At 40.4% G+C, this 16,518-nt stretch overlaps 1 protein-coding gene and 1 non-coding gene across 5 annotated transcripts in view; both read right to left on the bottom strand.

Annotated features, from left to right (window-relative positions):
* Nucleotides 1–16,518, bottom strand: part of GTDC1 (glycosyltransferase like domain containing 1) — a 434,499-nt gene that overhangs the window by 71,739 nt on the left and 346,242 nt on the right. The gene's annotated exons all lie outside the window — the stretch shown is intronic.
* On the bottom strand, nt 5,289–5,360 carry TRNAC-GCA (transfer RNA cysteine (anticodon GCA)). The gene has a single exon. It is a non-coding gene; the product is annotated as a tRNA-Cys (tRNA).

The following is a 16,518-nucleotide window of genomic DNA, read 5'->3' as shown; positions in this document are numbered from 1 at the left end:
AATATTTCTTGAAGTATGTTTTTTTTCGTCACCATCTCACTCCTTTCTTCCCATAATACTTCACCATGCAGCTCTCAATGCCTGTTACTTAATGGCAGAAGCAACCGCATAAAATGAAACCAAGGAATTCACCATGTACTGATGAGTAAGCTGGCAGACAGAGAGGGAGACGGGCATGAGAACGTTCAACTAACCAGTGGTAGAACGCCGTGTATCAAGAATGGACGTCCTAACTTAAAACTGAGAACTAGAGATTAATTCTGACTTGGAAATCAGTCAGGGCTTAAAGAAGGTTTTAGTTAACTGATTCTGAAAGGCAGAGAAGGGGAAGTTCTGAACTGAGGGAGCACTGCGATCAAAGGAAAAGGGTGTGAAAGAGAATGAGCCCTTCCAGGATTAAGATGCAAGCCAAAGAGTCTGGGGCCAGGTCCTGGAGTCTAAGGTCTAGAAAGGCCGTCTGGGGCCAGACAACAAGGGTGTCCTCAGGGGCCCTAAGGCCCATCTAGAGACTTGGCACCTTCCCTGGATGGAAGAGAAATGGAAAGCACACACATGTCAGGCCAGGTGAGGAAGAAGAACCATAGAATCAAGAAAAGCAACAAGGGACATCTGGGAGAACAGAAAGAAATCTGAGAGTAACTTCACACTACTGAAGTGAATTAAGAGCTCCTAAAGACCGTGTGGGAAAAGAACTAGGAGCTCTTAAAACTGTTAAAAAAAAAAAAAAAAAAAAAAGAGGATGTGTGTGTAAAACACCACAGAGGTGCTATAGCACCAGAAACAACAGGGAGATTTTGGTTCTGTTATGGAGTAGATCATGAGTTTCCCAGGTGACTAAGTGGTAAAGAATCTGCCTGCCAATGCAGGGGACGCGGGAGACGTAGATCTGATCCCTGGGTTGGAAGGATCCCCTTCAGAAGGAAATGACAACCCGCTCCAATATTCTTTCTTGAGAAATGCCATGAACACAGGAGCCTGGCAGGCTACAGTCCAAAGGGCTGCAAAGAGTCAGATGCAACTAAGTGACTAAACAACAACAAGGGAGTCAATTACTGGTTACTCCCAGGGCAGCTCATGTTGAGGGCATGGTGGCGGAGGCAGAAACTAGATGCTGGTTAGGGAGTGAGCACAGGGAGAGAGGGGCAGAGAAGAGGAGAGTGGGGGAAGGCAAGGTCAAGTTCTCTTTAATGGGGCAGGTGTCCACAGGAGGATTCAACTGGGGGTACTTGCCCAGGGAAGGGAGCAGGATCCCGAGGAAACAGAAAAGTCTTACAAGATGGAAGTAGGAAAAGAACATACGCTGTGATATTGGCAGGCAGCTTGCTGTGGAAGGGAAGTAGGACATTATTCAAGAGAATGTTCTGAACTTTCTTACAAAGTTGAGAGGGAAGAAGAGAAAAAGTGTATTGATTAAAAAGCAGTTTGATGGCAAATGCAGAATCTAATGCATCCTCAGAGTTGGATGAGACTATCTATTTCAAGTGAGGTGAGGAGGGACAGAGTTAGAGCTTAAGGGAGCTGAGGGGTCAGAATGTCACTGTGGAGTGGCAAAGCGCCATCACTAGTCCTGAAAGTGAGGGAGCATGAACCACACACAGAACAGTGGGGGTTCTGCTGTGACCTGGCAATCCAGTTATGGCTGCAGTATGCTGTGTTCATCCCAAAAGCTTGATGTGGGGACATCTGTGCTTGTTTCATAAGGCCTTTCAGGAAAAATCACCTACATATATATATAGTCCACCTACCTGCATCAGAGGGCAGACACACTGAAACCATACTCACAGAAAACTAGTCAGTCTAATCACACTAGGACCACAGCCTCGTCTAACTCAATGAAACCCAAGCCATGCCTGCAGGGCAACCAAAGACGGGCAGGTCATGGTGGAGAGGTCTGACAGAATGTGGTCCACTGGAGAAGGGAATGGCAAGCCACTTCAGTATTCTTGCCTTGAGAATCCCATGAACAGTAGGAAAAGGCAAAATGATAGGATACCAAAAGAGGAACTCCCCAGGTCATTAGGTGCCCAATATACTACTGGAGATCAGTGGAGAAATAACTCCAGAAAGAATGAAGGGATGGAGCCAAAGCAAAACCAATACCCAGTTGTGGATGTGACTGGTAGAAGCAAGATCCGATGCTGTAAAGAGCAATATTGCATAGGAACCCGGAATGTCAGGTCCATGAATCAGGGCAAATTGGAAGTGGTCAAACAAGAGATGGCAAGGGTGAACGTCGACATTCTAGGAATCAGCGAACTAAAATGGACTGGAATGGGTGAATTTAACTCAGATGACCATTACATCTACTACTGCGGGCAGGAATCCCTCAGAAGAAATGGAGTAGCCATCATGATCAACAAAAGAGTCGGAAATGCAGTACTTGGATGCAATCTCAAAAACGACAGAATGATCTCTGTTCGTCTCCAAGGCAAACCATTCAATATCACAGTTATCCAAGTCTATGCCCCAACCAGTAATGCTGAAGTTGAACGGTGTTATGAAGACCTACAAGTCCTTTTAGAACTAACACCCAAAAATGATGTCCTTTTCATTATAGGGGACTGGAATGCAAAAGTAGGAAGTCAAGAAACACCTGGAGTAACAGGCAAATTTGGCCTTGGAATGCGGAATGAAGCAGGGCAAAGACTAATAGAGTTTTGCCAAGAAAATGCACTGGTCATAGCAAACACCCTCTTCCAACAACACAAGAGAAGGCTCTACACATGGACATCACCATATGGTCAACACCGAAATCAGATTGATTCTATTCTTTGCAGCCAAAGATGGAGAAGCTCTATACAGTCAACAAAAACAAGACCAGGAGCTGACTGTGGCTCAGATCATGAACTCCTTATTGCCAAATTCAGACTTAAAATGAAGAAAGTACGGAAAACCACTAGACCATTCAGGTATGACCTCAATCAAATCCCTTATGATTATACAGTGGAAGTGAGAAATAGATTTAAGGGTCTAGATTGGATAGATAGAGTGCCTGATGAACTATGAAATGAGGTTCGTGACATTGTACAGGAGACAGGGATCAAGACCATCCCCATGGAAAAGAAATGCAAAAAAGCAAAATGGCTGTCTGGGGAGGCCTTACAAATAGCTGTGAAAAGAAGAGAGGTGAAAAGTAAAGGAGAAAAGGAAAGATATAAGCATCTGAATGCAGAGTTCCAGAGAATAGCAAGAAGAGATAAGAAAGCCTTCTTCAGCGATCAATGCAAAGAAATAGAGGAAAACAACAGAATGGGAAAGACTAGAGATCTCTTCAAGAAAATTAGAGATACCAAGGGAACATTTCATGCAAAGATGGGCTCGATAAAGGACAGAAATGGTCTGGACCTAACAGAAGCAGAAGATATTAAGAAGAGGTGGCAAGAATACACGGAAGAACTGTACAAAACAGATCTTCATGACCCAGATAATCATGACGATGTGGTCACTAATCTAGAGCCAGACATCTTGGAATGTGAAGTCAAGTGGGCCTTAGAAAGCATCACTACGAACAAAGCTAGTGGAGGTGATGGAATTCCAGTTGAGCTGTTTCAAATCCTGAAAGATGATGCTGTGAAAGTGCTGCACTCAATATGCCAGCAAGTTTGGAAAACTCAGCAGTGGCCACAGGACTGGAAAAGGTCAGTTTTCATTCCAATTCCAAAGAAAGGCAATGCCAAAGAATGTTCAAACTACCGCACAGTTGCCCTCATCTCACATGCTAGTAAAGTAATGCTAAAAATTCTCCAAGCCAGGCTTTAGCAATACGTGAACTGTGAACTCCCTGATGTTCAAGCTGGTTTTAGAAAAGGCAGAGGAACCAGAGATCAAATTGTCAACATCTGCTGGATCATGGAAAAAGCAAGAGAGTTCCAGAAAAACAGCTATTTCTGATTTATTGACTATGCCAAAGCCTTTGACTGTGCGGATCAGAATAAACTGTGGACAATTCTGAAAGAGATGGGAATACCAGACCACCTGACCTGCCTCTTGAGAAATCTGTATGCAGGTCAGGAAGCAACAGTTAGAACTAGACATGGAACAACAGACTGGTTCCAAACAGGAAAAGGAGTACATCAAGGCTGTATATTGTCACCCTGCTTATTTAACTTCTATGCAGAGTACATCATGAGAAATGCTGGACTGGAAGAAACACAAGCTGGAATCAAGATTGCCGGGAGAAATATCAATAAACTCAGATATGCAGATGACACCACCCTTATGGCAGAAAGTGAAGAGGAGCTAAAAAGCCTCTTGCTGAAAGTGAAAGAGGAGAGTGAAAAAGTTGGCTTAAAGCTCAACATTCAGAAAACAAAGATCATGGCATCTGGTCCCATCACTTCATGGGGAATAGATGGGGCAACAGTAGAAACAGTGTCAGACTATATTTTTTGGGCTCCAAAATCACTGCAGATGGTGACTGCAGCCATGAAATTAAAAGACGCTTATTCCTTGGAAGAAAAGTTATGACCAACCTAGATAGCATATTCAAAAGCAGAGACATTACTTTGCCAACAAAGGTCCATCTAGTCAAGGCTATGGTTTTTCCAGAGGTCATGTATGGATGTGAGAGTTGGACTGTGAAGAAAGCTGAGCACCGAAGAATTGATGCGTTTGAACTGTGGTGTTGGAGAAGACTCTTGAAGGTCCCCTGGACTGCAAGGAGATCCAACCAGTCCATTCTGAAGGAGATCAACCCTGGAATTTCTTTGGAAGGAATGATGCTAAAGCTGAAGCTCCAGTACTTTGGCCACTCATGCGAAGAGTTGACTCATTGGAAAAGACTCTGATGCTGGGAGGGATTGGGGGCTGGAGGAGAAGGGGACGACAGAGGATGGGATGGCTGGATGTCATCACGGACTCGATGGATGTGAGTCTGAGTGAACTCTGGGAGATGGTGATGGACAGGGAGGCCTGGTGTGCTGCGATTCATGGGGTCGCAAAGAGTCGGACATGACTGAGCGACTGAACTGAAACTGAACTGAAACCCGCCCACCACCCGTGCACTGTCATAGCAGATGAAGCAGATATTGCATAGAGACAGATAAAACTCAAAGAATGGGGCTAACCCCCTTGCTATGCTCCCATAAAATAATGCATTAATTCTTGATTTAAAATGAAAGAGATGGGAAAAGAATCTAACTGTGTGTATATGTATGTGTGTGTGAAGTCACTCAGTCGTGTCCAACTCTTTGCAATCTTGTGGACTGTAGCCCGCCATGCTCCTCTGTCCATGGGATTCTCCAGGCAAGAATACTGGAGTGGGTTGCCATTTCCTTCTCCAGGGGATCTTCCCAACCCAGGGATTGAACCTGGATCTCCTGCTTTGCAGGCAGACGCTTTATCCTCTGAGCCACCAGGGAAGCTTGTGTGTATATATATATGTGTGTGTATATATATACAGACATATATACACACATATATAAAACTCAGTCACTCTGCTTGTGCACCTGAAAATAACACAGCATTGTAAGTTACCTACATTTTAATTTTTAAGAAGACCTCTGAATAGCTCATTTAGATTATCAGGTTAAGAAAATTTCTTGAATTATAATGAATGTTATACTAATTTTTTTTCACGTATCTACTGATCTCTAAAAACTCAGTGGTAACAACCTCAGTTTTGTTAGGTTTTATAATGCTTTAATGAAAAATTAGAGCATTTATTTTTAAAAAATAGAAAGAAACTTGGGCATATACAGATTAGAGTTTCAGATCTCACAGATCCAAAAATCAAGAAGGGAAGTAACCAACTTTCTTACTGATATAAATTCAAAATACTGAGGAGACTGTAAGGAACTAAAAATCAATAGGATATTTTCCAACGATCACCACAAAAGGAAAAAAAAAAAATGACCGTGACAATGTCCTCAACTTCTCCTAAACAAATGGAACAAGTGGTAAGAAAAAGAACATAGGTACATATGTGGAAAACAACAATGAAGCAAGTAGAGTAACCTATTTGTTTATGTCAGATAAAGAGCACCAGGCAAGCTTATAAAGGATTTTAAGAGAATTACAAACTTGGTACACAAAGAATTCACAATTAAAAAAAAAAAATCAATGGGGATTGAAACAACGTATCTTCATTTTAGAAAACAGTATCATGACCCATCTTGTTAAAAAAAATCCATTTACATTGGCCAGCATGTGAGCAAAATTGAAAATTAAGAGATGGGAGATTGGCTACAGGGTTGTAAACAATGGGAATTGGTAACTGACAAGGAATTTAGCTGTGGCAAGGTGCTAGGCTTGCTTTTATTCAACATGTTTCCTAAAGGTTCTCAAGGAAGAACAGAATCCCACCTTAACGCGGGTTGTGAATGACTGACTTGATAGGTGGTGGTGAATAAGGACATGGGAAGATGTGGAATATCAATATGGACAGAAATCCAAAACTCAGCTTATTAACATTATGAAACTGACAAAATAAAAATGAACCTGAATGCAGAAGGACACACTGAAAAGATTATTTGGATTTCCTGGAATTTGACCAGATGAGTCTGTGTGCTGACTGCACCAGCAAACTGATGCTGCTAAGTTATGGAACATGATCTACAGTGAAGGGAGAGACCAAGTCTGTGGGTGCAGAAATACTGTGCAAAAGCTGATTTCATCAGAGGCACCTGATAACTGTATCTGTTTGAAAATTAGAGAGTTTTTAGAAGAGCAATAATAATGATTAAGGCAATGGGAGAATTGATTTACGAGGACAGATTAAAGGAGCTAAATATGAATAGCCTGGTTAAGTGACAACTAGAGGGGTACATAATAGGAGTCTCCAAGCAAAGGGCATAATTATTTATCTGGATACAGCGGGGTATAACTAGGAGTAATGAGATGAAATTAAGAATGGGAAAATTTAAGCTGAATTTCAAGAAAAAAGTCCCTGATGGTGTAAATTATTAGCTCATGGAATAAATTCCCTATGGAAATGCTATAGCTGGGGAAACTTCATAATAGAACTGGACAAACTACCAATAAATAATATAAGTAATAACCCAGTACTTGAAAGAAGGTGGTTACATGCTATGCTTTCCTTGTTGACTATATCTTCTCATATTTTTCTTTAATAATCTATTTAGAGTGATTGTTACCCAAAGAAGTATTTAGACAATTGTCTAAATGTGAAAGGGAATATGTCCTTTAGGTGAGTGAGGCTAAAATTGCTTTAGTTTTCATATACTCTGCAGCAGTAAGCAGAAATAATTTTTTACTACTTTGTTTTAGCAGAGCTGGTCTTGAAGCAGGCTGGACAAACATATTACTGTTTCTAAAAAATAAAACAAAACAATCCTCATCTACCATCCTACACAGTCTATTCTGATTCTCTGTGCCATGAAGCTCATATTTTCAGACATGTTTAATATAAACAATTTATTGCCATAATAGAAATCAAAAACTTTATTTCAGCTTTTCTGAATGTAGCTCTATGGTCAATTACTTCACATCAATACCAAGATCAAATAGGCATAATACTAACAAGCAGTTTGCTTAATAATAGTCACCACACTAATTAACCCATCCAGAATGTTCTTAATCAGATGCTATTTGTAATGTACAGTTTAAGAGAAAGCTGGCAATAAATGGTTCTATGCTAAAAGAGAAAATAATACCTTACTGATGGGGTGATACTGGCTTTTTTATAGAAGTGGACAGAATGTTTGCACTATCCTGGCGGGAACTTAATGAAATAACTATGCAAATAGGCACATGTCTGAACACTTCCTTTCTTCTCCCCAGCTCCAACTCTGGTGGAGGTGCTAATGAGAAGAGGAGAGGTACTGAGGTAAGAAGGGAAGAGAAGAAAGGAAAGAAGAAAACCAGTGAGCTGCCTTCTAGAGCATATGCCAGGTTTGCATTTTATCATCCCCCTGATTTTTTACAAAGTCCTTATTGAATTTTTTTTTTTACAATATTGTTTTATGTCTTGGCTTTTTTTGGCTGTGAGGCATGTGGGATCTTAGCTCCCCAACTAGGGATCAAACTTGTACCCCGTACCCTGGAAAGTGAAGCCATAACTACTGGACCTCCAGGAAAATTCCCCACCCACCTCCAATTTTTCTTAAAGAAATGTTCAGTTCAGTTCAGTTTAGTCGCTCAGTAGTATCTGACTCTTTGCAACCCCATGGACTGCAGCATGCCAGGCCTCCCTGTCCATCACCAATTGCCGGAGTCTACCCAAACCCATGTCCATTGAGTTTGTGATGCCATCCAACCATATCATCCTCTGTCGTCCCCTTCTTCTCCTGCCTTCAATCTTGCCCAACATCAGGGTCTTTTCAAATGAGTCAGCTCTTCCCATCAGGTGGCCAAAGTATTAGAGATTCAGCTTCAACATCAGTCCTTCCATTGAACACCCAGGACTGATCTCGTTTAGAATGGACTGGTTGGATCTCCTTGCAGTCCAAGGGACTCTGAGGAGTCTTCTCCAACACCACAGTTCAAAAGCATCAATTCTTTGGTGCTCAGCTTTCTTTATAGTCCAACTCTCACATCCATATGTGACTACTGGAAAAACCATAGCTTTGACTAGATGGACCTTTGTTGACAAAGTAATGTCTCTGCTTTTTAATATGCTGTCTAGGTTCAGTTCAGTTCAGTCTCTCAGTCGTGTCCGACTCTTTGCAACCCCATGAATCGCAGCACGCCAGGCCTCCCTGTCCATCACCAACTCCCAGAGTTCACTCAGACTTGCGTCCATCGAGTCAGTAATGCCATTCAGCTATCTCATCCTCTGTCGTCCCCTTCTCCTCCAGCCCCCAATCCCTCCCAGCATCAGAGTCTTTTCCAATGAGTCAACTCTTCGCATGAGGTGGCCAAAGTACTGGAGTTTCAGCTTTAGCATCATTCCTTCCAAAGAAATCCCAGGGCTGATCTCCTTCAGAATGGACTGGTTGGATCTGCCCACCTAACTCACAGAATGTCCTTCCTCTTTCCAAATCTCTCAGAAAACCTACTCAACTTTTTTTTTTTTTTTAACTTTTAGAAAGATTCTGATTACTGCAGTCATTTTCAATCTGTTATTAGCCATAGGACCCCACCCCAACTTTTTCCAACCAATAGCCAATCTTTGAAACAGAAGTAGAACCTCCTTTCTGCTGCCTATCCTTCCCCACTTCTGTCCCCCAGTTTAGGTCTAGAGGCATTGCCAAAAAACCCAGTATTGTGTTGAGGGATGTTTAAAGACATAGTTTGAATAAGTACTTTCCAGACCTAAATTTGATTGTTTCCTTGTACCACCCACAACCAAACATACGAACCTAGCACTGGACCTGTAGGGATGGCCAAATGCCTTATTCAGGTTAGTCTTAAAACATAAGATTTGAGAGGACCTTGAGTTGATGCTAGATTGAGGGTAAGCAAAGGAAATGCTCTAGGCTCCTTAGCTAATTTCTGCTGAAGTTGAGAAGCTAGTTTATGTTTAGCTGATAAACAGATAATTGGGGAGAAGGCGATAAAATGAAGCAAGTCAAGTTAAGGGAGGACATTAAGACTGACTCTGTGTTGCTGAAGAGCATGCCACGGCAGAAAAGCATGTCATGTGGACTGTATTGTTTACAAATGTCTTTTTGAGAGATTTCAATAAAAAGTATTCACTACATAAGTTCAACTTATAGAATCTCATAAATTAATACCCACAGATAAGAGTCCACAAGATGGATGATTAAGTTATGCTTCTCAAAGCAAATGTGGAAGATAGCATGTGAAAAAAAATGATGCAAATGAGTGAATGATTAAAGAAACAGAGAGACAGCATAACTGATCAACGATTATTCCAAATATGAAGTAATGAAGAAAGGGGAGAGCCTTAGCAACTGGAATAAGGAAACTGGCAGGCCTGTGGGCCAGACAAGGGGAAAGGATAATGAAGAAGCCCAGCATGTGTCCATGTAGCTCAGGTTGGGTGAGAGAGAGCGCTGCGGCCACCTCTCTAGGCTAAAGTCTCATAAGGCATGATGTGTTCATCACGAGTTTCATGGGAACATGTGTATTACCCTAGAGAAGGGTTTGTGAGAGATCAAGTTTAGGATATGCTGGGTTAAATAAAGTTAGACATTTCTTTACTACAGAACTTCCCAAAGCACATACTAGTATGTACATAAATATGTTGATTCATTCATTCATTCTTTTCATTCAATAAATATTTATTTAATATCTATTATGTTATAGAAATAATATATTTACTGTTTCCCAAACTTAGCACTCAATGAAACAAGGACAAAGCCCCCACTGCATACACACAAAGAAGCACCTTAAAGAATTAACATTCAATAAAAGATACCCTGGGAAATAGTTCTTGAGACCCTAGGTGGTACATAGCTTGAGTCAAAAAGCATGGGAAACCAGATGGGTGAAGGCATATTTTATATAGTAGGGATGGCAGAGGAGGGGGGGAATTCATTTCGGCTCCAAATGGTGAAACTGAGCCCAAAAGCCATACACCAAGGCCACACATCAATAGAGAAAAGGAAGCATGAAGATACCAGGAAAACTTGTGAAAAAAGTAACAGAAAAAGACATGGTTCAAAGATAATATGGATGACAGCAGAAAAAAATAGATCGCCTGATTTTATCACAGCAATTTCTGTGGATTCCTGGATAGGAACCATATTGAAAATTGAAGAGAAAGGAAACAGGAATCAAAAATAATTTTTCCAAAACCAACTGGGAAGACAAATCCAGGCACTTCAGTGATTGGGTGATTTATGACAAAAGTTCATGGGTGATTTATAACAGAAACTATTCACTGTTTCCAAACAATGTGTTGGAAATTAATTACAAAATTAACATTTTTAGAATTTAGCCACATAAGCAAATATCAAAGATAATTAAAAAATCATGTTGCCCACATGTATCCAATATATCACTTATATGGTAAGCAGATTTATATAAACCTATAAAATATAAAAGTAAAGATCTTAATCTAGCATTCTCATGTATACACGCATACCCCCTATACTTCTTGCCACACTATCTTCACTAAATAAAGGAATCACAAACAAGGAAGTCTATCATAATTAAAACTAGATGTTTGAAGACCACAACATTAAACATAAAGATTTGTGTTTGGTGGTTGGTTGTAGGATGGCTGCTCTTCTTTACTGGAGATGGCTAAGGGCTAATATTCATAAAATAGATGGCACATGTCAATGAAGGCGGTTTCAACAAGAAACTCCTGGCAGAACATAATTTGAACAAATCTGAATCACACATGAGTCAGTCACAATCCACATGCACACAGCATAAATGCTTTGGGGGAACAGCCACCCAACACCACCATGGCTGGTTAGGCCACGTCATTTATGTTTTTGATTTTGAATTTATTTTTATTATTTATTTGGATGTGCCTGGTCTTAGTGGCAGCACTCGGGATCTTTGATCTTCATTGAGGCACGTGGGGTTTTTAATTGCGACATATGGGATCTAGTTCCCTGACCAGGGATGGAACCTGTGCCTTCTGCATTGGAAGCATGGAGTCTTAGCCACTGAACCATCAGGGAAGTCCCTGGGCCATGTCATTTAGATGCTCAAGTTCTGTGCCTGAAACAAATTTCAACTTCCATGGTGCAAATTTTCAAAGCCAACATGCAACACTGACAGCAGTCTAAGAGGATACTGAGCAGGAGTGTCTTGCTTGGACTACGAAGAATCTGTTTTCTGACAAGATAGGAAAACATGATCCATAGAAACCAACCTCAGTTAAAATTAACAAGCAAACTCTACTTGTTAGTCTGAGAAATGCATGCTGAAACTGAAAGCATATTTATGGTTATCAGACTGGCCTCATTATCCGTGTATGGTCCCGGATATGACACATTTAGTCAAGACAGCATCTTCTCTTGAAGGCTGCCAAAAAGAGAAGTTTCAGCTTCCTCTCTGTTGTTTAAGGTCCATCATTTTCTGATGTCTGTCCTTTAGATAGCTGGCATACATGAATGACATAAAGAAAAGACAGTTCTGTTCCCATGAGTCTATTTCTTTTATACTTTTTTTTTTAACCAGCATTTCTAAGAATCATTTCTAAAATCTAATGCATTCCCTTTACCTTATTTATACCATTAATTTACATGGCTTCTTCTGGAAACATAGTTTATGTAATCAGTATTAATTAACTTAAATAATTATGCCTCAATTCCTCATTCTCCTATTTAAAAATTCTTATCAGAGTATAGTTTATTTACAGTGTTGCATTCATTTCAAGTATACAAGAAGTGAATCAGTTGTACATACACATATATTCACTCATTTTTACATTCTTTTCCCATATAGGTCCCCAAAGAATATTAAGTAGAGTTCCTTGTGCTATACAGTAGGTCCTTGTTAGTTATCTGTTTTATATATAGTAGTATGTATATGTCAGTTCAGTTCAGTCGCTCAGTCATGTCCGACTCTTTGCAACCCCATGGACTGCAGCACACCAGGCCTCCCTGTCTATCACCAATTCCCGGAGTTTATTCAACTCATATCCATTGAGTCAGTGATGTCATCCAACCATCTCATCCTCTGTCATCCCCTTCTATTCCCACCTTCAATCTTTCCCAGCATCAGGGTCTTTTCAAACGAGTCAGTTCTTCGCATCAGGTGGCTGAAGTATTGGAGTTTCAGCTTCAACATCAGTCCTTCCAATGAATATTCAGGACTGACCTCCTTTAGGAAATATGCATGTGTATTTGTCAATCTCTTAATTCCAAAGCATTTTAGATTGTATAGATTGACAATATAACTGCCTACTGGTATGAGCAGTTCTTTTTTATGCAATTTTATAAAATCTCTTTATGATATACTCCTCCCATACAGAACTTAAGGTCCTTATCAATGTATGAAATTAGGAAAAGCTATCCTGCATGTTGCCACAACCCATGTTTATCAAATCCAGAGCCATCCTTGTGAACATAGGCATACTTACTTTTCATGACTCACGTTCCTCTCCAAAAATTACAAAGAACAACAAAACCCTGTAATTTACACAAGGTTTACTGTAGTAATTCAACACAGTTAACAAAGTTGTAGGCTAAACTGCAAACAGTGCACCTTTATTTTCCTATCTCTTCTTTAAACATGCTCCACCCACTGATGGTTAACTCCCTTAAGATCTTAATACTACTTTCCCACTACCTAGGTCCTCTCCTCCTCCTATTACCATGCATCCCTTTGCAGCCTACCCTGGAACTAAGTCCCACTTTGGATCTACCCTGAATCATCCTGTGCTCTCCACTCTTGGTTTTCTGGAAACTAACCTTAAATTCCCACAATGTATTAATCACCTTCCCTGCTCAATACATTACACCTTACACCTTTGCAATACCTTAACTGAAGGGAACTAATTACAAATGGGATGATTTCAGGTACCACAGTAAGCCTATGAGAAAGATTCTTTTGGGAGGACAGGTGGAGAAATCTCCGTGAAGCACCTTAAAGTAAGTCCATTCAAGCAATGGGTATGTTGAAGAGGGGAGAACTCAGGTGGTATTGGTACAAAGGACTGCACTGGCATTTCCTGTATCTGTGAATTTATACAAATCACTTAATTTCTCTGAAGCTCAGTTTTCTAATCTATGAAATGGGGTAATATCTGGTTTTGCAAATTTCTTGACAAATTTAAAAGAGAGTTGGTATTGATGTGTAGATGAGCTAAGTAATAAGTAAGTCAAAGTTCTGCTTTCTTTGCACTTTATGCAACATCCATACTTAGGGAGTTATTCCTAAGGCCATCTTTGATAACACTGGGTTTTTGCAGTTAGGAAATGAAGTTACTATGTTGAATCAGCTAGCAAATATTCATTCAACAAACATCTGAGCTCCCTGTATGAGCAAGAGGTTGTGTCTATATTTACAAAGCTTTTATAGCATACATAGTGATATTTGACACTTATTTTGGTCTCTCAGCCAGAGATTGAAAACTATCCATATTATCTTTAAACTAAATTGTATTTACTGATTCCACTACTAAAATGATATGTTTTCCATTTAAACATAACAATTCGCTCATCGTTTGTTTCATTAATAACTCAGAAGTGAAGTTTTGAAAGCATCTATTCATTCACCCCACTTAATTTAATGACAGTATAAAAAAACAAGTTCCCAAATGTGAATATGAAGTAATTTTTTTCAAGTAAGAGGAAGAGGCTGTTCTACATAGACCCAGCAAGTTGCTTTGTATGGATTAACCAGTACATGTTCACATTACTCTGAGAATCCATATCTGCTATAGCATCAACAAAGCATTGAAGGAAAACTCTAAAAATGATCTCTAGTTATGTTTCCTATTCCACAGATTTTTTTTGGAAGCCATTATTTGGAAGTTGAAAGCAAGGCAGTAAAATGTGCTCGTACTGAAGAAAGGATCACTTCCTTCTTTCCAGGCAAAGTAAGAAATCCTTTAAGCAGTTTCCAACTGGAGAGTTGCCATTAGAACACGGTATCATTTCATGGGTGCTATGGACTGAAATGTGTTCCCTTAAAATTCGTATGTTGAAGACCTAACTGTGAATGTGACTAAGTTTGGAGATAGAGTCTTTAGGAGGTATGTGTGTGTATGCTATGTTCCTTCAGTCGTGTCCAACTCTTCGTAACCCCATGAACTGTAGCCCGCCAGGCTCCTCTGTCCATGGGATTCTCCAGGCAAGAATACTGGAGTGGGTTGCAATTCCCTCCTCCAAGGGATCTTCCCAAGCCAGGGGATCGAACCTGTGCCTCTTGAGGCTTCTGCATTACAGGTGCATTCTTTTACTGCTGAGCCATCGCAGAAGCCCTCTTTAGGAGGTAAGAAATAGATGGGGAAACAGTGGAAACAGTGGCAGACTATGTTTTTGGGCTCCAAAATCACTGCAGATGGTGACTGCAGCCATGAAATTAAAAGATGCTTACTCCTTGGAAGGAAAGTTATGGCCAACTTAGATAGTATATTCAAAAGCAGAGATATTTGCCAACAAAGGTCCATCTAGTCAAGGCTATAGTTCTTCCAGTGGTCGTGTATGGATGTGAGAGTTGGACTGTGGAGAAAGCTGAGCACCGAAGAAAGAATTGATACTTTTGAACTGTGTTGGAAAAGACTCTTGAGAGTCCCTTGGACTGCAAGGAGATCCAACCAGTCCATTCTGAAGGAGATCAGCCCTGGGTGTTCTTTGGAAGGACTGATGCTAAAGCTGAAACTCCAATACTCTGGCCACCTCATGCGAAGAGTTGACTCATTGGAAAAGACTGATGCTGGGAGGGATTGCAGGCAGGAGAAAGGGACGACCGAGGATGAGATGGCTGGATGGCATCACCGACTCAATAAACATGAGTCTGAGTGAACTCCGGGAGTTGGTGATGGACAGGGAAGTCTGGAATGCTGCAGTTCATGGTGTTGCAAAGAGTCAGACACGATTGAGTGACTGAACTGAACTGAGAGTTAAATAAGGGCATAAGGATTGTGCCATAATCCAATAGGACTATGTGGCCTTAAAAGAAGAGGAGGAGATCTCTTTCTCTCCCCCCACCACATGTGAGGATGCAGCCAGAAGGCAGCCATCTGCAAAACTGTAAGACAGCTCTCCTCAGAACTAGCTATTCTAGCACCCTCAGCTCAGACTTCCAGCCTCCATAATTGTAAAATAAGTTCTGCTGTTTAAACCACCAAGTCTATGGTATTTTGTTATGGCAACCCTAGATGATGAATACAATGAGACATTATTGTGGAAAAGAGGAGAAAGAGTCAATGCTGAGATGAGTGAAATTTCCGGAACAGAGTGTCAAGAAAATGATGGATTAGGACGTGCCATATCCATGTTGACAGACAGTGACAACAGAAGAATACTGTACAGGAAGAGAGAGCTGACCATCAAAACAGACAAGAGAATCTAGGGGATGAAAAGAAGAAAATGTGGGAACTTTCTTGTGAAACAAAAATGTTCCTTTTATTTATTTATTTATTTTTACTAAAAATAAATTTTAAAAGTACAGAAAATTGAGTTTAGGAGAGAATTATTCTTAAGTGTGTTCAGTTGTGAAGCTATTTACTTAATCTCTTTAAACTTGGGTGTCCTCATATATTCAGTGAGAATGAGACCAGTCCCCTAAACTTCTCAGGGAAGTAGGAGGATCAAATTTCTAATCTATTGATTATCTTATAATTAATAGGAGGCAAAAAGGTACACTGGATCAGGCAGGTCTCTAGGTATGTCACATAGTTTTCAATTCAGGACTCTGCCACTTATTAGCTGCCTTGGGGAAATAGCTTTCTCTCAATCAGCTACCCCAGCTGTAAAATGGGGTTAATAACAATGCTGCTGTGCCGAGTTCTGTTTTCCATGTTATGTGCCACCTAGTAAGAGGTCAGTAAATACCATCATTTTTTATTTTTGATAATAATGAAGATCATCATCACTTTGTTGTTATGGTTACTAAAGAGACAACGTTCTAAAAATTCCAGTTTCTGACTCAACTGGCCCTTTCACAGTTAAACTACTTATAAAATCCGAGATCCATGCCTTTTGCAAGATGCATTTTTCTTGTTAACTCTCACAGGTTTACACC

This window comes from Budorcas taxicolor, chromosome 2 (genome assembly GCF_023091745.1).
Source record: "Budorcas taxicolor isolate Tak-1 chromosome 2, Takin1.1, whole genome shotgun sequence".
Classification (NCBI taxonomy): domain Eukaryota; kingdom Metazoa; phylum Chordata; class Mammalia; order Artiodactyla; family Bovidae; genus Budorcas; species Budorcas taxicolor.
This window is presented reverse-complemented; position numbering and strand designations above follow the sequence as displayed.